This window comes from Heterocephalus glaber, unplaced genomic scaffold (genome assembly GCF_053883595.1).
Source record: "Heterocephalus glaber isolate CG9 unplaced genomic scaffold, H.glaber_assembly_v1.0 deba00001461, whole genome shotgun sequence".
Lineage (NCBI taxonomy): Eukaryota > Metazoa > Chordata > Mammalia > Rodentia > Bathyergidae > Heterocephalus > Heterocephalus glaber.
In genome coordinates, this window is record NW_028258308.1 from 28,969,005 (window position 1) to 28,993,973 (window position 24,969).

At 37.4% G+C, this 24,969-nt stretch overlaps 1 pseudogene; it reads left to right on the forward strand.

Moving 5' to 3' along the window:
• The first annotated feature begins 21,607 nt into the window (after positions 1 to 21,607).
• Positions 21,608 to 24,650, forward strand: LOC101700535 (phosphatidylinositol 4-kinase beta-like; annotated as a pseudogene).
• The last annotated feature ends 319 nt before the right edge of the window (positions 24,651 to 24,969 follow it).

Sequence of the window (24,969 nt, forward strand, 5' to 3'; positions counted from 1 at the left end):
AAGTAGTGTGTTTAGAATCTAAATGTCCTTGTCTCTAAAATGAGATGGTAGCTACCCTGAAATATTATTTTAAAAATTAAATTATGGCCAAGCATGGAGGCACATGCCTGTAATTCCAGCATTCAGGGTGGCCAAGGCAAGAAGATATAAATTTCAAGACCAGAAAGGGCAACTTAGTGATGTAGTGAGATCCTGTCTCAAAATAAGAAAAAAGAGGCTAGGGAGGTAGCTCAATGCAAAGGCCTGATGTTCAAAGCTTAATACTGGGGGGAAAAAACTCTAAATATTATGGTATGCATACATCAACTCAGTAAAACATATAGTGGTAAGTAAATTGTCCAAATACATGTAGAAGAGGAGGGATTGTCTTGACTAAGATCATCAACCAGGCACAAGGATGTTCACCATGAGCTGAAACCAGGGCTCTTACACTGAACAAGCATATCCTTCAAACTTAGAGAATTGATACAGAGGAGGAACGGTCTCCTCAGATGGCTTTGAGGAAGTCACTCTGGTCATCATGAAAGCACATATGGGAGGATTATGGAATGCTAATATCAAATAAATATTATATCTGAATATAACACTTTAAATATGTAGTGTTTAATAAATAAATTTTTTTTGTGCCAGGGATTGAACTCAGGTCCTTGTGCTTGTGCAGCAGGTGGCGAAACCACTGAACTAAATCCCCAGCCCTTAATAAATAATTTTAATAAATGATAATAATAGTTCTTGCAATCTTCATTAATTTTACGGCATTTTACTCTTGCCTCAATGCAATGTATTTGTACATAACTACCTGGTGCATATTAAGCTCCAAGTTATAGGTAGAACGTTTGCCCATGCTTGAAGATGAGAAGGACTTGCTTGAACTACAATGTTACACTATTTGGATATTGTGGTAAATTATGTGATTGACAGATTATGGATCAGTCATCAATACAGAAGTTCAGGGTTACCGGATATGATGTTAAAAGAGACATGCTATGATTTAGCTTTCCAAAAAGTGAGTCCCAGCCCAGATCCAAAAGCAGATTTCTGGTGAATAATAGAGTCAAATGGATCCAGCTTGAGGCCATAATGTTAAATGAAGTAAATCTGACACAAAATCTTAAATACCGCATGGTTTCTCTTACATGATAAACCCAGAGTATAAATAAATTAAAAAGCAAAACAAAAGATAGATAATAAGAAGATATATCATTTGCCAAAGGGAAGAGAACCAAGGGATGAAAACAGGGAGGAGGGCAAGGATAGGAAGGGTTTGAATAAGAGGTAAGATATATTATGTATATGCACTCTTCATAATGGATGCAATCATTTTGTACTGTAGAAATGTACTAATAAAAGTAATTTTTTTAAAAAGCTGCATTTTTATGTGTTCCTCTTTTATATCAATCATATTTAGAAACTGCCAGTGCACAGAATATAACAATATTAGAAAGATGTAATGGATTTTTAAAAAATCTTCATTAGAACCCCTCCCCCACTTTATTCCAAGCAGGAGTGCAGTGGACATGCACTGCACTAGTCAAGTTTCATTCACTAAGACACTAGAGCAGGAACAGCTCCCTGTAACCATCTACAAATACCCTAGAAGTAATGTGATAAACAGGCTTTGATGAATCTTTGAGATCATTTGCTCCATGACCTGGGCCATCAGGGAGTTCCACTTATTCCAGACAGAAAAGAAACAAGATGTAAAGGCCCTGCATCTATGTGTGTATATGAGCATCCATACACATAAAATGTTATTGATGTGTAATTCACATAGCTTTAAATTACCTATTTTAAGCTGTACTACTCATTGACATAGTGCATTTACAGTGTCATGCAAGCAACATCTCTTGTCTAGTTCCAAAATATTCTAATCACCTCTGAAGTCCACTTCCATTTCCCCCTTTCTAACAGATTAGTGACCACTAATCTATTTTCTGCCTCTATGGATTCAGCAATTCTTGATATTTCATATAAATGAAATCATGTAATATGTAACCTTTTCTATCATCTTCCACTTAGCATAACATTGCTAAAGTTTCCACATACACGCTTTTAAAGAATAACATAAAATCAGAGGTCACCTCACTTTGCTGAAATGACCACAGGCTCTGAAGAAAGTATCACTGTGGTTGTGCAGTCAAATGTCAGATGTGACGTAAACACACATGTCTGGTGGGAAAGCTCTGAAAGCTCTCTACAGGTTTTCATCAGCCATTTCCTTGTCCAGCATCTCTACAATTTCACTGAGGAAGCCTTGCTTAACTCAGATATATGACTGATCTTCTGTAAGTTTAACTGTTCCATGACATTAAACTCCCAAGATTGGTAACTGTGTTTTGGGAGCCAGCAGTGAGTTTCCCAGTTTCTTTCCCGAGGAAAAAGAATCTTTCTAGATCACTAGAATCACTAGATTATTGATATTTACTTACCTCTAAATCCAAAGCCAGTTTTGAAAACCAAATCTAATCTCCCCATGTGAAAAGAGATTTTTAACTTATTCCAGTAAAAACCATGAAACATCACCTAGCATTTTCCCCTAGTCAGCCCCCAAAAAGAATGTCTTCAAGACCACTGCACAGCATTTGGAGAACAAGTTCAGAACAGAGTAATTTTTTGTATTTATCTTTCAATAGATCACATGATCTTTTAGGTGGGACCGAGGAATCTAACATTAAGATATCATGCAAACTCTAATCAATTTTCTTTAAATACCAGCTGCCACTGTTTTTTGATATCTTCATTAAAGATATCAAAAAAGTTATATTTTTTCCTCCTTAAAAGATGATGGAATGAACCAGGAAGGAGGGAGGAAGGCTGCTTGGTGCTGTCACTTCCAGAGCTTCCCTTAGAATATCTCATCCAAGAAGTTAGATCTCAGGAGCATGTGCACAGGCTCCTTTAGCTCTCAAGAGAATTTGCACAGGGGCCACGTAGGACCATGTCCCTAGGGGACCATTAGATGTCAGGAGCATGCACACAGGGCTCCATCATAGGGGTCAATTAGAAGCCCTTAGGTTCTGCCAAATGCTTACAGGTCCCTAAAGAAGTAAGTGTAGTAGTGTACTTTGTAAGTAGACTTCGATCACATGGAATTTAGATTTTTTAAAAAGAGAAATTTTACATTTCAAAACCCATGTATATATTTTTAAAAATTAGAAGAAAGGTTTCATAATTAGGGGGAGCCTCTTCAAAGAAAAAAGAAAATGTGTATTGGTACATTATTCTTGTTAGTTTTAATTGGAAACTGAGCTTGATGGATTTTCTTTTTTTTTTTTCTTTTTTTTTTTTAGTGGGTTTTTTTTCCCCATTAAGTTTATTGGTACATTTTAGTTATAAAATACAGTTACATTCATCATTGGGATCTTGTACCTTTACAAGAGTATCTTGGTTCTTATTTTTTTCCCCTTCCCCTCCCCTCCCTTCACCCCCTCCACCCTTCCCTATTTGCAAAGACCTTGTTTCCATTTTTTTCCTTTTCTCGTATTTTTTCTTCTCCCTTCTTTCCTTTCCCCTACCCCTCCCATTTCCCCTGCTCCTTTGGACCTTTACTTCCTATTATGCAATATCAATTATACATTTTAAAAATTACAATATCAAGATCTAGAAGACATTACCACAGATTTTACAGAATTTAAAAGTATATAGAAAGCATATTACAAAAATCTTTTTTGAAATAAAATTGACAACTTCTAAGAAGTACCTTGGAAGACAAATTAATGAAACTAACTCTGGAGGAAATATAAAATTTGAATAAGACCTATTAAAGAAAGCATATTCCTAGCTTGAAAACCTAGCTATATGACAACAACAGGCTCATATACATTTTAACTGATAAATTATATAAAACATTTAGAGCAGAAAAAAGGAACACTTCTCCCCTCATTTTAGGAACTCAACATTGTGCTAATCCTATAACTGGATAAAGATAATAGAAGAAAAAAGTATGAAAATAGATAGAAATTTGTTTAACAAAACAAACTATTCAAAGCCAGATCTGGCAGTATGTAGCGAGTGGTTTTATTATAAGGATGGCAGTGCTGGTTCAGCATTGGAAGATCCACACCCAAAAGTCATCGTTTTAAGAGAGGAAAGGAAAAAGCCATATGATCCTGTCAGTAGTTGGAAAAAAAGTATTGGACTAAATTCTACAGCTGTTCATGGTAAAAGCTATCAGGAGCCTAGAAGTAGAACAGAACCTTCTCAACAGATCGAAGACATGTACTCCATACTTCCAGTAAAAATGCCTTATATGAATGGAGAAGATACAATGCTTTCTCCCTAAAGTGGGGAACAAGGGCAGATATGTTTACTCTTTATCTGTCCATTAAACTTTGAAACCTAGGCCCAACCTAAATAGTCTGGCAATAAAATGACACAATTAGGATAGGATTGGCAAGGTAGAAGCAAAATCTTTATATGGAGATGAAATGATCATCTACAGAGAAAATACTAAGAAATCTCTAGGAGCTGCTAGAACTTGTATTTGAATTTAGCAGGATTAGAAAACACAGGTATATATATATTTATATATATATTTTAGCTCAGGATTTAGCTTGGTGGTTTTGCCTCCTGCTGCACAAGTGCAAGGACTCGAGTTCGATCTCCGGTACCAAAAAAAAAAAAAAAAGAATTGGATATTGAAATTTAAAAGTTATGTAGGAGTACAAAGGACCTAGAAAAGTAAAAAGAAAAAGAAAAAAAAAAACAGTGTTGGAAGACATTTAGTACCTAATTTTGAGACTTCCTCTAAAGCTACAGTAATCAAGGCAGTGTTGGTGTAAGGAAAGACATATAGATCAATGGAATAAAACAAAGAATCTAGAAATAGAACCATACATACATGGTCCACTGAGTTTTGAAAGATTATTTAACATTAACATTTTATAGAATATAAACTCAATTCAAAAGCAGAGGAAAAGATAGTGTTTTCAGCAAATGGCACTAGAACACCTGGTATCTGTACATAAAATATTAACTTCAACCCTTTATTTCCATACACAAAAATAACTTGAAAGGATCTATGAACCTAAATATGAAAGATTAAAATTATAAAACTTTAAGAAGAAATTATAAGGGAAAATGTTTATGAATTTAGGGTAGGCAAGAACTTCCTAGGATACAAAAAACATGATCTATAAAAGGAAAAAATTGATAAATGAGATTCCTTCAAAATTTAGAAATTTAAATGACATCATTAAAATGAAAAGTAGTCTTTAAACAGACCATATTTACAGTGCATATAACCTATGACCAGAATACATAAAGAACTCTTACAGCTCATTAATAGACAACCCAATTAAAAAGTAGACACAGGAAGATGATGAATAGCCAGTAGGAAAGGTGTGCAACACTATAATCAGAAAAATACTAATCAGTACAATAACAAGAATGAATTATACACTCATTAGGGAGATGAAGTTATAAGTTTTAAAAGCCTTGTCTTGACTTTTTCTTTTTTTTGGATTCTCCCTCTGTGTTCAATTTGTCACACCCAACGGATTCATTCTGCTGGGTTTCCTGGGGCTGTGATCCTCATTGTCCTTTCCTAGGATATTGTTTAAAATTTTTGGAGTGCTGATTTGGTATCCATGAAGTTCCTAAGGTTCTCTTTGCCATGAAAGTATCTTATTTCTCCATCAATTTTGAAAGATAGTTTTGCAGGGTATATCAATCTGGTTTGGAGGCTGTTTTCCTTTAAGGCTTGAACTAAGTCACTCCAAGCTCTTCTTGCCTTGAGGGTTTGCATTGAGAAGTCTGCTATGATTCTGATGAGTGTTCCTTTGTATGTGATTTGTTTCTTTTCTCTCACTGCTTGTAGAATTTTGTTCTTCAGTTGGGTTTCTGGAATCCTATTATATGCCTATGTGTAGATTCTTTTTTATCAAGGCTAGTTGGAGCCCTATATGCCTCACTTATCTGTATGTCAAGTTCTTTTCCCCTTCTTGGGAAGTTTTCTGCCATCACTTCTGTGAACAGTTTTTTTTTATGTCATCTGCACTCTCTCCTATTTCTACATTGACTCCAATCAGTCTTATGTTCTAATTTGCATCGTCTAGCAGCTGCTGGATTGATTTCTCATGGTCCCTTACAATTTTAAAGCAATTTTCCTTTTCCTGGTCATTAATTGCAATCTTCTATGTCTGAAATTCTGTCCTCACATTGGTTCATTCTGCTGCATAGATTTTCAATGGAGTTTTTAATCTCCTGGAAATCTGTTTGTATCTGTTTTATGGATTCCATTTGTTTCCTATGTTGGGATTCCATCATGTTCCTCAGCTCCTCTATTTTTTTAATCTGTATTCTCTCTAAATTTATTAATCATGTCTTGCACTATGGGCACAATCTCTGCTCTTATCTGAGAAATTATTTCTGATTTCATTGTTTCCAGATCCTCTTTTGTTGGTAGTTCAGGAAGTCCAGGTAGTTGAGTATCAGCTTGTTCCATCTTGTTTCCCTATGAGGTTGCTGTAGGTGATCTGGAAGTCTGTTTTTGATGCCTGTTTCCATGTCTTCTCATTTCCATGGGTGGAGGGTGCTGCTGGAGCCTGTGCATCTCACCTACTCTGCCCTAGGGGTGGTGGAATGGTGGCTGGGGAGTCTCCTCCTGGGTGCTGAGATTGGCTCACCTCCTCTTTTGATGGGTTTTCAAAATGTATGTGGCTTTGGGACCCTAGCCTGCTAGTTTTGTGGTTTATTTGGAAATACTGTTTGTGTAGAAACTGAGGTTAGAGGACTTTAGACAAAATGAAGTTTCTACAAAGTTTTTCTGTCTTGTTCCCTCTCTCCCCCTACTTCAGGTTCAAGACTGTGATGGAAGATTTCTACAGAGAAAAATGTGTTTTGGATTTGTTTTTAATTGGAAACTGAGGCTGGGGTTTTAAACATTTTTTAAAGCCATGTCTAAATTTTATAGGTTTTCCTTTTGTTTTTATTCTTTATATCAGATATTGGTTTTTCTCTGCTTCTTTGTTTAATACTAGAAACTGTGAAGGAGTTTAAAAACCTATCACATATTGTAAAACTTTTTTAAAAAATCACTTAAAAATTTACAGCCAGACTTCAGGCTGCATGTTTCTGCTTTTTTGTTTTACTTTAAAGCAGAAGCATTTAACTGCATGTTGGATATTTATGCCACATGGTATTTCATGGAGGGTAGTGGTTAAATTAATTCATTCTCTGCTTTATTCAAGACATATTTACCAAGCTCCTATTCTGTCCCAGGCACTCCTTTCTAGGCCTGGAGACACAAGAGTAAACAGAACAAAGCCCCTAACCTTGTTGCCTGGGCTCAAGTAGGGCTGTAGCATAGTCTGTTAGCCAGGAGGGGGTGTGGTTGATGACTGGGCAGTAGATTTAGAAGATGAAAGGTATGTAAGTTGGGTTGCTGGGCAGCTGTTGGGTTTAGAAGAATGATCTCTGTCTCTGAAAAGTGGGCTGAAAAATGGGAGTCTGAGGGTTGGGAAAAGAAAGATGGAGGCTGGATTTGGGTAATGTAGGATTAAGGTTTTTGCTGCATGCCATGCAGTGGATGAGAGGGTAGGAAACACCAGTATTTTTCAGGTAGTATGTCTCCTGTCTTTGAAGTAGTATGTTGACTAGACAACCTGAGAAGTGTCTTGCTATAAACATATAAAAATGCTTCTACCACCTAAAGTACACACACACACACACACACACACACACACACACACACACGCGTAAATGAAACTCAGAATGACAGACTTCTCCATAGCAGCAATGGAGTCAGAAGACAAAGAATTATATGTCTACCTTAAATCTCTCACTCAAACGAGAGATCAAAATTGAAAACTAAATAAATAAACAAATAATTACCCATCACAGACTTTCCTAGAAAGAATCATTGAAGGAGACCCTTCAGAAAGAACAACATTGGGCCAGGGATGTAGCTCAGTGGCTCAGCACCTGCCTGGCAAATGCAAGGTTCTGAGTTCAATTCTCCATACCAAAAGAAAAGAAAAGAAAAGAAAAAAAAGACCAGGAAGAAGAACATTAAACATAAAAAAGAAGGGGCCTGGGATTTAGCTCAGTGCTACCGTGCCTGCCTCACAAAGTACAAGGTCTTGAGTTTGATACCCAGTACCAAACAAACAAAACAAAACAAATACAAAAAAGAGAAGGAAGCAGAAATAAAGTTATAAAGACTGATTATAAAGTTATAAATATGTCAATCAAAATAAGTGATAGTTGTATAAAATAATAATAATGATAATGACTAATTTACAAATATGAAAAAGTTGAAATAAGAAAACCCAACAGCTACTGTACAACATGGAGAGTAAAGATTGGCTTTAGACATTTCTATATAAAATATAAATCATAAAATTTGAAAGTAACCAGTAAAAAATTAGAAATTGTCTGATAGCTAAAAAATTAGAAGAAAAATCCACTTAAAAATTTAATTATCCTATTAGAAACTAAAGTGGAGAAAAAGTGGAAAACATAGAAAAATCAAGCTTTAGTAATATAGAAAGATAGAAATAAATCTACATACATGGGTAATTATAATAAAAACAAACAACTCACCAGCTAGAAGACATATATTTCTGCTTAGCATTTGTGAGAAGAAAAAGAAAAATAGGAATAGATTCCCAGGTTGGACTAAATAAAAATTAATCAAAGTCCAGTTATGGTAATTTATGAGAAATCCATCTAAAATAAAAAGATATAGGAAGTTTGAAAATACTGAGATTAAAAGGAAATGTATCATGTAAATACTAACCAAAAAAATTAGCCAAAGAGGCTTCAAGATGCAAAGCATTAAGGTAAAAACATTCATTACAGATAAAAAAATAAATTTATTAGGAAGATGAAATATTTCTAGACTCATGAACATAACATTAAATAAAATATTATGATAATTACAAAAAGAAATGATAAAAAAGAATTTTTAGAGATTTAACAACATCTTTCTTAGTGTATGTTGTTTGATAGATCAGGCAGAATCAAAATGAATAAAGATACTGAATATGTGAAAAAAATGCTGGGCTTGATTCAATGAATTGATGTAGAGCCAAGCACTAGACAATAAACATTCATTTTAAATACACTTGAAGTATTTATAAAAATTGAATATATTTAGGTCAATGGCAAACCTCAACAAATCCAAGTTAAATAGCAAAAACACTCTGTTGTCTGAGTGCAAAATTAAAAAGAAAAAAAATTGTCCCTCAAAATACACTTAGAAAATTTTAACCATACATCTTAAGCAATTTGCAGAGCAAAGCAAATTTTAAATGGAAAAATTAGGAAATATTTACTAGTATTACATAGTGACAGCAGTATTTAGAAGGAAACAGAGCTCTAAATGTATGTTTTAGATCATTTTAGTCCAAGTATAGAAACTATACTTTTAACAGACCCAAATTAATAACTTCTTTTAAAAACTCATTATCATGAAGACTTTCAAACACATATGAATGTAGAAAGAATACTCTGCAGAATCTTTGTGCACTTACACCCAGCTTCAACATTATCCACTCTAGCCCTGGTTCATCCACATCCTCCTCCCTCCTCCCTTACCATATTCCACTGGATTATTTGGAAACAAATTATTCACATCACATTTGTTTAATCCACAAGTATTTCATTACATGTGTCTAAAGATAAGTGCTCATTAATGAAAAAGAAAAATGTAACAGTAATACCATTATCACACTTAAAATCTTTTAAGTAAAGATTTCTTAATATTATCAAATATGCAAGCAACTGTCCCATAACTGTTCAGGCTGTGATGCCCATCCTGGGTGGCTCTCCTGTTCTTGCTGATGCCAATCTTGCTCTGCTGCCTCTAAAGGTTTTAGGACTGACTTCTTTAGGAGAGGACATAAGAAAAGAGGGACAGAAACTTTCTTACTCTCTTTGAGATAACTGTAGGTAAACACATTCCTGTGACAAAAGTAATAGTACAAACCTTTAGAACTATTTTCTCCAAGAGAGGAGCCACTAACCAGGTGTGATTATTTCAATTTAAATTAACTAAAAACATTACATTTCAGTCCTTCAGTCACACTATCATGATTCCAAGTGCTCAATAGCCACATGTGGCGAGTGGCTACTGTCCTGGACCATGTACATTAGGGAACATTTCCATCACACAGAAAATTGTGTCAAATTGTGTTGTTCTAGAATATATCATTTTGAGTTTCTCTCCTTAATTTATAACTTATATTAAATTATCTTCCAGAAATAGAATATCTTTAGCATGCATTGGCATAATCTTCAGTGAGAGTTTACCAAATCTGTACACTCACATATTATGAGTATGTCCTTCCATAGAAAACACACTGCACAAAGTTGTCCAAGTTCCCTAACACAAAGAGGAAGCATCAGAAAGGACTAAATTAAGTGATCAATTCCAAAGGTAACAGAAAAGGACTATGTGGTAAATGTAAAGAGGAGAAAAATAAAGCAAATAATAAACTTCAATAGATAAAAAAAATCAAGAAAAGGATAAATAACACCAAAAACTTATTCTTTAGAAAGAGTAATAAATTTTTTAAACTCTAACAAGATTAGTCAAAAAGAAAAGAAAGAAAATTTTCAGGGGAAAAATAGCCATAATTTTCAATACAGTACCAATTTTTTAAAGACAGTGGAAAACACTATGAACAAATTTATGGGAAATAAAACTTAAAATATAGATAAAAATTGGTTATTTTCTGTGACTTATAAAGTATTTAAAAATGTATGACCATAGGAAAATAGAAGGCATCAGCCCAGTTTCATAGAGGAATAGTATTTAGTTCTTAAGGACAAATATAACTCAAATATATATATATACATATATATATGTATATATATTTTTTGTTTGTTTGTTTGTTTTTGTTTTTGGTACCAGGGGTCAAACTCAGGTCCTTGCACTTGGGAGGCAGGCAGTGGAACCTTTGACCTAAATCCCCAGCCCAATAACTCTAATATTTTACAAACTATTGCACTGAGTAGGAAAAAGAAGGAGGAAGCCCCTCTCCAGCCAAGTCTTGAAGCTAACGTAACCTTATTGTCCAACTCCACAAAAACATTAAGAAAATTATTGGAAAAACTTACTTTTGAACATAATGCAAATAAAATGTCACTAAAATCCAAAAATAAAATAATTTTATTTTTAAAAGCCCACTGGGGTAAAGAACATTTTTGGTGAGAGCAACATAATATGTCTTTAGAAAGTACACTGATAAGATTCATCATGCTGAAAAATATGGAGATAAATAGTAGATTCAGAAAAATTATTCTGCAAAATTTCAACATCCATCTGTAACACAATGGGTTCACAAATTCTGTAAACCAAGAATAAAAAAACCTATCTTAACTTATTAAAGCATGTCTATGAAAAACCTATAATAAACACCTACATTAATGATGAAATTTCTGAAATTAGTTACTATAAACTTAGGAATAAGACAAGATGCCCCATGTCCATTTTTAGTCACCATTTTATTCTAGTTTGCTAGCACCATATAAGGAAGTAGTTAAAATGGGTAGAGACCAGAAAGAAACAAAATTATTATCAAAGACATATATTTTGTTACTTAGAAATTCCAAATGGCTATGCTGAGAATCTATTAGGATTTATGAGTCTATTAATGATAATATAAACAAGATAAACATGCAAAATCATTAACATTCCAAAATATAAGCAGCATGCAATTACAAAATATAACTCAAAACAGAAATACCACATATATAGAAATAAAGCTGTAGAGGAATATATCTAACACAATATGTGCAAAATATTTTTTTGAAAAAAATTACAAGCATTTTTGAATGCCAGAAAATAGAAGCAAAGTGAATAGAATTGAAGATTCATTATATAGAACATGATTCCCCTTACACTAAACTAGTTGACAAGAATTTCAGTGAAATTTCCTTTAAAACTGACAGAATTATTTTTGTTTCTTTTACAGAAATTAATGAGATGATTCAAAAGTTTATATGGAAAAATAACAGGCTAAAGATAAACATGATTTCAAAGAAAAATAGGAAGAATAGGAAATTCATACTGTTTGAGATCTGGATTAACTATAGTGTTTTAGTTTATTAAAGCCATGTGATACAGTTATGGAAACAAAAGGATTGTAAACTAAGAAAGCAGAAAAGAGAGCAAACAGGACTATGATCCTCTCTTTATAAATGTCTGTAATGACACCGATGACATTACAGAAATCAAATGAAGGGGGGTGCAGTGTTGAATACATTTTCTAGCTCTATGGAGAAAACTAAATTAGATCCCTACTATATCCTAGTCACAAAAACAAATTCAAGGTTGATTAGAAACTTAGTGAAAAGCAAAACTGAAATGTTTAGAAAACATCTTTATGACAACAAAGTGTGGAAGGACTTCTTAAATCCTCAAAAACCAAAAGCATAAGAGATTTTAATTTCAACACTCTGATGATAAAAAGTACAAACGTCAAGCCTTACACTTAGGAAAAGCTCTGTGCAATCTTATAACCAAAACAGATTACAGACAATCCCTGACTAGGGATGGTTTGGCTACAATTTTTGAACCTTATGATGGTGTGAAAGTGCTGCACATTGGATCTTCTACCTGGTTAGTAACATGCAGTGCATTACTGGGAGTGGCAGGGGCACAGCTCCCTGTCTGCCACAGGGGCACAAGGGGACAATCACAATCTACAATGTGCTGTGTAGCTACGCTTTGACGTTTTGTGTATTCAATCATGAGGCATTTTTGACTCATGATGTTTATATTTTTTGATAGCTTTGTTAAAACAACCCTATTCAAAGTCAAGGAGTTGGGCCAAGGATTTAGCTCAGTGGTTCTGGCACCTGCCTCGCAAGCTCAAGGTCCCAAGTTCAATCCCTGGTACCAAAAAAAAACAACAAAAAAATGTCAAGGAGTTTCTATATAAAGGTTGCCAATCACCTTTTTAGCATTGGTAAAATGTTGTTCTCTCAAAGGAGGCTTACCTGATTGCCTAATTAAAATTTAAAAAACTTCCCAGTTTGACATTCCCTATCTCCCCTCTAGTATTATCTTTCTCTGTAGATATTATCTCATTTTAATATGTACACAGTTTATTTGCTTATTTTACTTATTGTTTGTTTCTCCCTACTAGATCATGAGTTGCATGAAGGTAAGAATTTTTGTCTGTTTAGTTCACTGCTTTATTCCTGGCTCCTAGTGTGGTTTCAGGACCATAGACATATTCAACAATAGTTGTTGAATAAGTAAATGTATCCAGCATTTTTTAAAAAAAGTAATACTAATAGATAAGAAAAATAACATAAGCACGGACAGAATATATGAATACTGAAATGGTCAATAAACATGAAATAATTGACTTCACTAGAAATCAGCAATGGAACAAATAATTAAACCAATAAGATTGGGAGATTGACAGGAAGAGGAGAAGTTTGAGCCCAGCATAGGCAATTTAGCGAAACTCTGTTTCAAAAAATAAAAAAGGACAGTGGATATAGCATAGTATGAAGGCTCTGGATTCAATCTCCAGTACTGTGAGCAAGCAAGCAAGAAAAGAAAAAGAAGGAAGGATTAAGATTAACCAGAAGTAATTTATAAATTAAAATGAGTATTTGTTGATGATGTTGAGCAATAGGAACCCTAATAATCTGACCAGGGGAATAGCTGGGTCAAATGGGACTTCCAGTCCTAGTTCTTTGAGGTATCTCCATACTGATTTCCACAGTGCTTGCACCAGTCTACACTCCCACCAGCAGTGGAGCAGGGTTCCTCTTTCCCCACAGCCCAGCCAGCATTTGTTATTGGTTGATTTCATGATAGCAGCCATTCTTTCTGGAGTGAAGTGGAATCTCGGCGTTGTTTTCATTTACACCTCTCGAATGACCAGTGATGTTGAACATTTTTTCATGTATTTATTTGCTATTTCTGCTTCTTTGTCTGAGAAATGTCTGTTCATTTCAGATGCCCATTTCTGGACTGGGTCTTTAAATTTGGGAGGTCTGATCTTTTTAAGTTCTTTATAGATTCGAGATAGTAGACCTTTGTCTGAGGAAAAGCAGGTGAAGATTTTTTCCCACATTGTGGGTTGCCTAGACATAATTTTTTAATGTCATGTAACACTTCACTTGAGTGAATTACGTATACATTGATATGATAAATTTCAAAATAAGATGGAGTGGAGAAAAATCAAATTGCTGAAGGATATGTACAAATGCAGCTTCTATAAATTTGTAAACCAAAGCAATAGTGTAAGCAGTCCTTGCAGTCATTTGTGCCCTGGTTGAATGCAGTCTACCACTAACCCCTGCTCTCCTTCCTTTTACTATCCTTACAGGAACAAGAGCTCACATTTTACATGATTCATTTTATTTTTGAGAACTAAAACTTTACAGATACAGAGAACCACTCATGTCTTTCCAGTACCTAACTACTCTCCTGAAGTTGGAGCATAACATTGCCATATTTTTTCCTTTTACCATATATGTATGTAACAAGAAACAAATATTTTTCTTATTTTTTCTGTGCTTAGATACAGTAAATTTGTCCTACCATCTTACTTAAGCATTAATTTTTATAATGATAAATTTATTATTCAGAAGAAAATGAATGTAACTTGACAGGTTCTAAACTGAAAGTTTTGGAGCCATGATTCCTGGGTATTCTGAGTAAAAAAGGAATACCACACCCCTTACTCTTCTCCTCACCCTCTCCCTTGCATCTGTCCACTATTTCCAAGTGTCAGTGACCATTCCTATGGAGCACACTTTTGCAGTGATCTGGGAAATAAATAAGCAATGTCATACATGGTGATTCCAATTCAATAGCCATCGTCTCACAAGCACAAGTTACAATAAAGAATGTGCTGTGTGGAGACCAATATAGCCACAGAAAAAAGCTCTGGGGCCTTGCACTAGCAGGACACTGGCACTAGGTTCCAGGCTGGCTGCCCTGAGGCTCTTGTAGAATGAGGTCTTTTTGCTACTGGATTCCAAGCTAGAGACATGCTAGACTAAGATTTTCACTTCGGATCCAATGTGTTTTCAGGAAGGCAATCATGATATAGATAATTAAAAATTCCAAGCACAGTCTGCATTTTGAAAAAATTGACAAGGAATTTAATTCAAAATCATCTCTTTCTGTTTAAAGAGCCAAGATTCTCATTAAAGGTTTGGCAATGGGACAGAACTGAGATCTGGAGAATGCCTAAATGTGATACATACAAGTTTTCCTTGCTCATAAACAAAATGCATAAATGAAGAGTTAGCACCACATGTCAGGGAAGTTCAGGCAAAAAATATTTCCCATCTAAAATGAATAAGATTTCAGAATAGGAGTTCTGAAGCATATACAGAAGAACTAGCCATGGCACTGATCTTACAGAAGTTACCCTCTAGTAGAGTGAAACTCACTTGAAAATAAAATTCTGATATACATTAAAGAGACTCAGAAACTCATCTTAATACTTAAGGAGAGGTCATAATACACTTAGGTATATGATGTGTCCCTTAATAAGTGGCAGTAATAAAACTAGATCTGACCTTGTGGGGGGTCAAGACATCTAGTTTTGGTCTCAAAATTAGTTTTGTAGCTTCTTCTAGCATAGCTGTAGATGCTACTGCCCTGATGCAAGGTGGTCACCCAGCAGCCATTCCACCAAAATTTTTTTTCATGTTTAACGTATACAATTTATTGAAATTATTTTAAAATATTGAATATTAAATTTATATTTAGTTCATTGAAAATATTTACCATATTTTCAGAGATCTACAATCATTACCACCTAATTTCAAACATTTTATCACCCCCAAAATAAACACATTAACAGTCATTTCTCATTTCCCCTAACACATATTCCCCAGCTACTCAGCCCTAAGCAAATACTAATGTACTTTCTATATCTCTAGATCTGCATTTCATATAAATAAAATCATGTTCTGGACATTTCATATAAATAAAGTCACAACGTGTGGTCTTTTATAACTGACATTTTTCATTTAGCAAAATGTTTCAAGATTTCGTCAATGTTTCCTGTCTTTTTTTTTTTTCCTTTCTTTTTTTGGCTGCACTAGGAATTAAACCCACGGGCACTCTACTACTAAGCTACATCCCCAGCCCTTTTTATTTTTAGTATTTTAGACAGAGTCTGGCTAAGTTGTCCAGGCTGGTCTTGGGCTTGCAGTCCCTCTGCCTCAGCCTCCTGTGTAGCTAGAATCACAGGTGGGTGCCACTGTACCCTTCACGATTTATCCATGTTATAACATATATCAGTAGTTAATATTTTATTGCTGTATGATATTCCATTGTGTACATTTAGTATATCTTATTTTTCTATTTATTTTGAACTGTGGGCTGTTTCCACTTTCTGTCATAAATAATGCTGCTGTGAATATTCACGTGCAAGTTTTTGTTGAATTTGTTTTCAAGTCTCTTGGAATCTAGGAGTACAATATCTGGATATTGTTAACCTGTATGTTTAACATTTTTGAGGAAATGCTAGATTATTTTACAAATAGCTATGTTACTTTGCATTCCCAGCAGCGATGTACGAAGGTTTAAATTTCTCCACAACTTTCCACACTTGTTACTGGAGAGGGAGGGGGAGAGCGCTATCCTAGTGAATATAACATGGTATCTAAATTTCTCTTTAATTTGCATTTTCTTAATGATGAATGATGTTGAACCTTTTTTCATTTGCTTATTATCTATTTGTATATCTTCTGTGGAGAAATGTCAATTCAGATCCTTTGCCATTTAAAGAATTGGGTCATTTTTCTTTTTATTGTTGAGTCATAAAACTTCTTGTATATTCTGTACACAAGTTCCTTATCAGCTACACGAACTATAAATAATTCTTCTCATTCTCTGAGTTGTCTTCTTTCTTGGTGTTATTATTACTGACATCAGATTGCTCATGATGGTTCTCTTACGTGAGGCCTAGCACATAGAAAGCACTCCATATAGGTCAACCATTATTATTGCTATGATTATTATTGTTATTATCACAGTGCAATCAAGTATTGCTTTGTTCTTGTCTCTTCTTTGTTGGGAACATCATCTGCTTTTTAAGATGGCTTTTGACCTTCTGAGGTCAATAATCTTTGTTGAGCATCTAAGGAAATCTATGGATCCTTTCTGCAGATAAATAGGCTCATACTGTCATGGCAACGCACAGCAGTTTAGTGCTATAGCCAAGTGTTACAGCTCAGTATCAGCTAAGTGCCGCAGCTCAGAGGCACTGCTGAGCTTTACAGCTCAGTGTTGCAGCTCTGAGATACAGCTGAGCTTTACAGCTCAGTGTGGTGGCTCTGGGTCGCAGCTCTTGTAATTTGAAGACTCGAAAATCTGATGGTCACTCTCAAAGAGTTGGAGAAAAACATCCTTTATTAAGCTGGCAAGCTCCAGGCGGGCTCAGAGGAGTCTGAGCGCTCTACCAGAAATCCCATCTAAATTTTTTTGAACAGTATACCACTGGGCAGAGTTCTTGTCCCAGCCTTTGGGTCAGGACACTCAAAAAAACCTCCAATCTTGGGCCAGGGATTTAGCTCAGTGGTTCTGGTGCCTGCCTCCCAAGAGCAAGGATCCGAGTTCAATCCCTGGTACCAAAAAAAGCAAAACAAAAAAAAACACAAACAACTCCAATCTTTTCTGATATGTAGAGGAAAAAGCATTATCTTAGGTCAGGTGTTCCTAATGCTAGAGGTTGAGTAAGGGCATGATTTATTTCTCAAAAGGTATTGTCAGTCACTTGTCAATTGTTGAGGTACAGATTCAGGGTCTTTGATAACCTCATATAAAGGCTTTGCAATTAGTACAAAATTAAGTAACCAGATGCAGCAGAAGACAGCCATTCTCAGGAAGGAACAAAGTTGTTGTGTGGTGCAGGAGGCCCAAGATCACAGATAGCCTGGATCTTGGCCCTAAATAACTATTGTTACCCAAGTGTAAGAATGTATCCCAAGTCTTTCTCTGCTTTGGGGATCAAGGTGATGCTTGCTTCCAGGAATGAATTTGGGAGTATTGCTTCCCTTTCAATTTCACTGAAGAGTTCAAACAGTAGTGGCAGCAGTTCCTCTCTAAATGTCTTGTAGAATTCAGCAGTGGAGCCATCAGGGCCTGGGATTTTCTTAGTTGATAAGTTTTTAATTACATTTTTAATTTCATTGGTTGATATTGGGCTGTTCAGAATTTTTAGGTCTTCTTTGTTCGACTTTGGTAATTCATATATATCTAGGAATCTGTCCATTTCTTCTGTGTTGTCCATCTTATTGGCATATAGGTTCTGGAAGTAGGTATTGATGATCCTCTGGATTTCTGCTGGGTCTATTGTAATTTCACCCTTTTCATTCCTAATTCCATGGATTTGGGCCTTTTCTTTCCCTTTTCTGACAAGGTTGGCTAAGGGTTTGTCAATTTTGTTGATTCTTTTGAAGAACTAACTCTTGGCTTCATTGATTTTTTGTATCATTCTCTTAGTCTCCATTGCATTGATTTCTCCTCTGACCTTTATAATTTCCTCCCTTGTATGAGCTCTGGGGTTGTCCTGTTCTTCTTTTTCTAGAAGCTTGAGGTTCAGCATCAGGTTGTTTAATTGGGCTCGTTCTGTTTTCCTAATATGCATATTCACTGTTATGAATTTCCCTCGTAAGACTGCTTTCATTGTGTCCCATAGATTCCGATATGTTGTATTGTCATTGTCATTTAATTGTAGGAACTGTCTGATTTCTTCTTTAATTTCCTCTGTGACCCATTGGTTATTCAGAAGTGTGTTGTTCAATTTCCACATGTTTATGAAATTTTTTGAGTTTCTTTTGCTATGAATCTCCAATTTCATCGCACTATGGTCTGATAATATACAGGGGAACACTTCAATTCCTTTGCACTTACTTAAACATGTTCTATGTGTGAGTATGTGGTCTATTTTGGAGAATGACCCATGTGCAGCTGAGGAGAATGTGTATTCTGCTTTTGTGGGGTGGAAGACTCTGTAAACATCTGTTAAGTTCATTTGTTCAAGAGTTCAATTGAGTTCTAGTATTGCCTTACTTATTTTTTGTGTAGTTGATCTATCTATTTGTGACAGTGGGGTGTTGAGGTCCCCCACTACAATTGTACTAGTGCATACAGGACTTTTCATGTCCATTAGTATTTGTTTTATATAGTTGGGTGCACTAGTGTTTGGTGCATAGATATTTATGATTGTCATCTCTTCTTTTTGGATTTTTCCCTTCACAAGGATGTTGTGTCCTTCCTCGTCTCTCTTAATCAGTGTTGGTTTGAAATCCACTTGATCTGCAAAGAGGATAGCTCCTCCTGCTTTTTTTTCGGGTTCCTGTCACATGGAGTATTGTTTTCCACCCTTTCACTTTCAGTCTATGAGTTTCCTTTTGAATTAAGTGTGTTTCTTGTATGCAGCATATTGTTGGATTTTGCTTCTTGACCCATTCTGCCAGTCTATTTCTTTTGATTGGTGAATTGAGACCATTAACGTTGATGGTTATAACTGAAACGTACAGTACTACTCAGCTATAAAAAATGAGAAATTAGAGACATTTATAGCTAAGTGGATGCACATTGAGGCGATACTCTTAAATGAAATAAATAGGACACACATGTATAAATACCAAATAGTTTCTCTGGTGTGAGAAACTGAAAGTGTAATTGAGGACTAAATGTATAATAGGTAATGTGAAATAGGAAGAAAAGGGGTAAAGGGGAAGGAAGTGGGAGGGCTAGGGGAAAGGGTAGAAGGGAATGGGATTAATATGAGAAAATGGAAAAATAGGAACAAAATCTTTGTAAATAGGGAGGACTGGAGGGGTTGAAGGGAGGGCTGGGCAAGGGTGAAAAATAAGAACCAAGAGAGACTATGTAAAGGTGCAAATTTCCAATGATGAATGTCATTATATTGTATACCTAAAATGTACCAATGATTAGAATGAATAATCGATAATGCAAAATAGGAAGAAAAGGTCCAAAGGGGTAGGGGTAGCGGGAGGGGCAGGGGAAAGGAAAGAAGGGAAAGGAAAAATGCTGAGAAATGGAAAAAATGGAAATAAAGTCTTTGTAAATAGGGAAGGGTGGAGGACATAAAGGGAGGGCTAGGAATGGGGAAAAAATAAGGACCAAGATGCATTATGTAAAGGTACAATTCCCAATGAGAAATGTAATTGTGTTGTATACCTACAATGTACCAATAAAAGAATTTAAAAAAAAAAAAGAATGTATCCCAAGTACTGGACTCTGAAGAGATATATGAGCCTTTTCCTTTGAGACTTTACATCTCTTCTTAGCTAGAAAATTAAGGGTGTGGACAGTATTATGGTTGGATAGCTTCCAGATTGGGCTGCAGATTAGAGTATCATCTATGCACTGTAGGATGGTTTCCTATTTAAGCTCTACTTTCCTAGAATCCTTTTCCAGTGCCTGAACAAAAAGGTAAGGGCTATCTCTAAAGCCCTATGGGACAACTGTCCAAGCATATTGTTTTCTTTTGGAATGGAATTTTCCCATTCAGGGACTGGGAATCTGAGTGGAAGGGAATAGAAAAGAAAGTGTCTTTGGAGTCTAAGACTAGTTTGTGTCTCTTGGAATTTAAGAGGGGATTGTATGTGGATCTGCAACAAGAGGGTGGATTGGGATTATAGTGGTAGAGTCTTGTACCATCCTATATTCTCCTGAGGGCTTTACTATGGTGAGAATGGGAGTATTGCCAGGGGACTAGCAAGGCCACAGAAAGCCATATTTGAGAAACCTGTCTATGAGAGGCTGGGGGCCTTTATGGAGATTTTCTTTGATTGGATATTGTTTTCGCTTGGGTAACTGGCTGGGCTCTTTCAGTTTTATAAATACCAGCACTGCTGAATTTGCCCTGCCAGGTATTCCATTATCCCATAAGCAGGATCCACCTGTTCACTATTTAGGTCTGGGAAGCTTGACATAGTCACACAGTGTAAAACCTACTTTGGCCTTTGCCACAATCTGAGAATTGCCCCAGTTTTGCTAGTAAAACTTCCTTATATGGGTGTAGAATACATAGGACAATTAAAAACTCATGATTGAACATTTGACCTTTGAATTGACATGTCAGAACAGGTGTGAAAAAATCTCTGACTAGGGCTCTCAGTGACCCTAACTATAGCTGTAGACCTAGAGAAGGGTTTTCCAGAGAAGGAAGTTAAAAATGAGTATGGGAGCACCACGGGCTGGGGCCTGGTGCAGTCAGGGCAGCCTCTCAGGGAAGCACAGGCAGCCAATGGAACCCAGGAGCAGCTGTTGCTGCTAAGGTGGCAGTGTAAGCAATCTAACCCTGACCACCTGCACTCTCCATGGGAGTCCCCTGGAGTTGAAGAAACCGAAACTCAGAAAATAGATGGCTTGCATAAGTTGGCACATCTCATAAAGACAAAGCAAGGATTTTGAACCCCAACCTATTTGCCCCCAACTCCAGGGTTCTTTTCACGGTACTTCAGCTGCCCCAGCACTAGAGAAAGGATATGAAGTTGTGAAGTCAGGCATCCAGAAAAATGGCACAGCCTCAGTAGTGTTGAAGATGATTGTTTCAGAGCTGTTTGCTTTTAATCAAAGCTTGGCATAATATTTGCTGGCCCTTATGCCCCAAGAGCTTTGAGTCTAGAGGGAAATTTAGAAACTCAAAGTCTGGCTCTAGCCATGGAGACCTGGCTGGAGCCTGCCACCGGAAGCCAACTTCTAAGCCTACTCCTAGCCCATGAGGGAATAATGGGGGATCCTAGCTAAATGTCATCACAGAGGGGGTTGGGGAACTATCAGGGATTGACTCTGAGGTGGCCCAGGAGGCCTGCCAGGAGGTGCTGGAGAAAGTCAAGCTTTTGCATGGAGGTGTGGCCATCTCCAGCAGAGACACCCAGGTAGAGCTGGTCAAGGAGAATAGTGTGGACAGTGAGACCCATTGCCTGGATGATCCACCTGCCCAGGTCAGAGAGGAGGAAGATGAGATGGTGGCCACTGTGGCCTCAGGCACAACCAAAGGAGCCAGAAGGTGGTGGCACAACAACCCAGCCAGTCTTGGCTGCTGAGACTATTTGGACCAAAACTATTTGACATCTCTATGGCCATTTCATACTTGTGTAACTCCAAGGAGTTTGGAGTGCATGCCTAGATCGGCAACTAGCTGTTCAGCTTGCTCAGTGAGGACATGGACTTCTATCTTCCCCCGTTGTTTAACATGTACATCCACATGGATGAGGACATGGGTGACATCTTTAAGTCCTACATAGTCCACAGTTGCCTCCAGGGCACTAACTTTTCCCTCCAGTGTGTCCAGTTGCTTGAGGCCTACTCTTCACAAATGAACATTTCTATTCAGTGACACTCCCATGGGATCAAGTTACAGAAGCTGATTCTATCAGATAAATTGAAGCCAGCTCACTGAAAGAGCCTTCCTTCAGCCCAGCCCCAGATACTGGGCTGTCTCCTTCCAACAGGACTCACTAGCACTCTAAGTCAGATACCACCATCAATATAAGTCTCAGCAGCAACCCAAAACAGAAAGCCAGCAGTCCTAAAGTAAAGAATGAGGACCAGGAGCTCTCCTTCAGCACTGATAGGAGAGGGTATTGACAATTCAAGTACTGAGAATTCAAATCCCTAGTGGAGATTGGCAAATGCCTGGACATGCTCCCTAATAAAGGGCAGAAAACACAACAGCTGACCTTAGAACTCTCCTTGCTCAACCATAAGCTCCCTGCCCCAGTCTAGATCCCCACTACTGGCTTTGACCACCATGTGGTCTGTGTGCCCTGCCCCCCACAGGCTGTTGTCCTCAACTCCAAAGACAAGGCTCCCTACCCGATCTGTGTGGAAGTCCTTGAATGTGAAAACTTCAACACTACCATTGTCTCTGCTCAAATCCCTGGGAACTGAATGAGAAGCACATGGTCCGTACAGAACCTGCCCAAATATGGTGTTATCCATGAGTCACAGGCTGGCAGTTTCAGCACTGTGCCCAAATAGGATAATGTTGATGAAGCCTAGTTGATGAACGATATAGGTAAGCTGCAGGTGGAGCTCCCTGAAGTGCACACCAACAGCTGTGACAACATCTCCCAGTTCTCATGGACAGCATCACCAGCCAGGAGAGCAAGGAGCCTGTGTTCATTGTCACAGAGGACATCTGACGGCGCCTTTCAGAGCAGCCAGCCTATACCCCCAAAGCCTTGAAGCGAGACCCAAAAGACACTTCTGTAGTTGGTCTCAAAGAACCCTGGCAGGAAATAGTGCAGTGGATCAGAGAAGCCTCACCCTATGGCCATCTCCCCAGTTGGCAGCTCCTGTTATTGTATATAGGAAAGTTTACTAGATATCTTGTAGGCAGTTAGACAGGCCTCTTTTAAGGCCCCAACCCTCAAGGCCCATATACTCAAGGTGCCAGCCCTCCAGGAGCCAACACAGGAAGGAGCCAACATGGAGAATAATTGAGGCACATTCACTGGTTAGCATTATAAAAAGAAGAGGCATTTCTTCCCCTAGAGATAGACAGCAGTGATTGATATTCTAAATGGGAAACTCCTTGTATGTGACTTGCTTTACCATTTGATCCCCACTTAATCAATATTACCTGGGTGACTGTTCTTGTCATCTTATTGGTTGGTCGTGGTTTTGTCCCACCTCATGCCCACCTTGTAAATTTCCATTGGGTCTTATAGTTTTGTCCCACTTTGTACCCACCTCACCACATGGTTTTGCTGTATAAAACATCTTTGAAAAATGGGGTGGGTGGGCAACTCACTTTCTGGTCCCCTTTCTGTCTCTCTTAGACAGAAGCTTTCTTTCTCTCAATAAATTTTTCCTACTCTTAACCTCCCAGAATTCATTCTTCAATTTTAGAGAACATGAACTCACATTGCTGATACCTTGCAGGTTTGGGAGTTACGTCTCTTCCCCCTAAATCACTGTCAGTCCCTGGCAAGTATAATGAAAACCTTAGACGAGAGCTGCTGGACTTCCAGGTGTTGAAGCAACTGCAGTCCATTTGGGAACAAGAGTGAGAACTCCTTTGGATCAAACCATACAAGATTCTTGAGAGTTTGACTGACAGTGGCATGTTTGTACCAGAGGTCAATGTGTATCCATCCATCAGGTGAAGAAATAGTCGCAGCTGTCCTTACTTGATTACTTCCTGCAGGAGCATGGTGGTTTTACCACTGAGGCATTTCTTAGTGCACAGCACAATTGTGTGCAAAGTTGTGCTGGCTACTGCTTGGTCTGTTACCTGTTGCAAGTCAAGGACAGGCACAACAGGAACATCCTTTTGGACACAGAAGCCTACATTATGCACATCAACTTTAATTTCATCCTGTACAGCGCACCCTGAAACCTGGGCTTTGACTGACCATAGTTTATAGATGTGATGGGTGGCTCGGACAGTGACGTGTTCAATTATTATAAGATGTTGATCCTGGAAGGGCTGATTGCCACTCACAAACACATGGATAAGGTGGTGCAGATGGTGGAAATCATGCAGCAAGGTTCTCAGCTTCCTTGCTTCCATGGCTCCAGTACCATTCACAACCCCAAAGACAGGTTATGCATGAACATGACTGAGGAGCAGCTCCAGCTGCTGGTGGAGCAGATGGTGGGAAGCCACATGCAGGCTGTTACCAGTAAACTCTATGATGGCTTCCAGTACCTCACCAATGGCATCATGTAACACCTCCTTCTCAGGCCCAGGAGTGGTGGGGGTTCCAGGCCACCCTACCTGGGAGGGTCCTTGTCTGAGAAATCCCAAACCAGCAAACCCCACCTACCCACCATCTACCGAAGAGAAATGGAAGGCAAGAAATGCAAAAGATCATGTGGTAACCAGGAGAGCTTCCTGAGGGGTAAGTCAGCCAGCCATGGGGTCCAGAATCATGGGGCTTTCCTGCTTTGTTATATCAGTATTATCACCTGACAAACTCCAAGACTCATTGCCCTCCAGAGAACAGAGGTGATGAATGTGAATAGAAGAGGGCCTTTCTCCCCCTCCT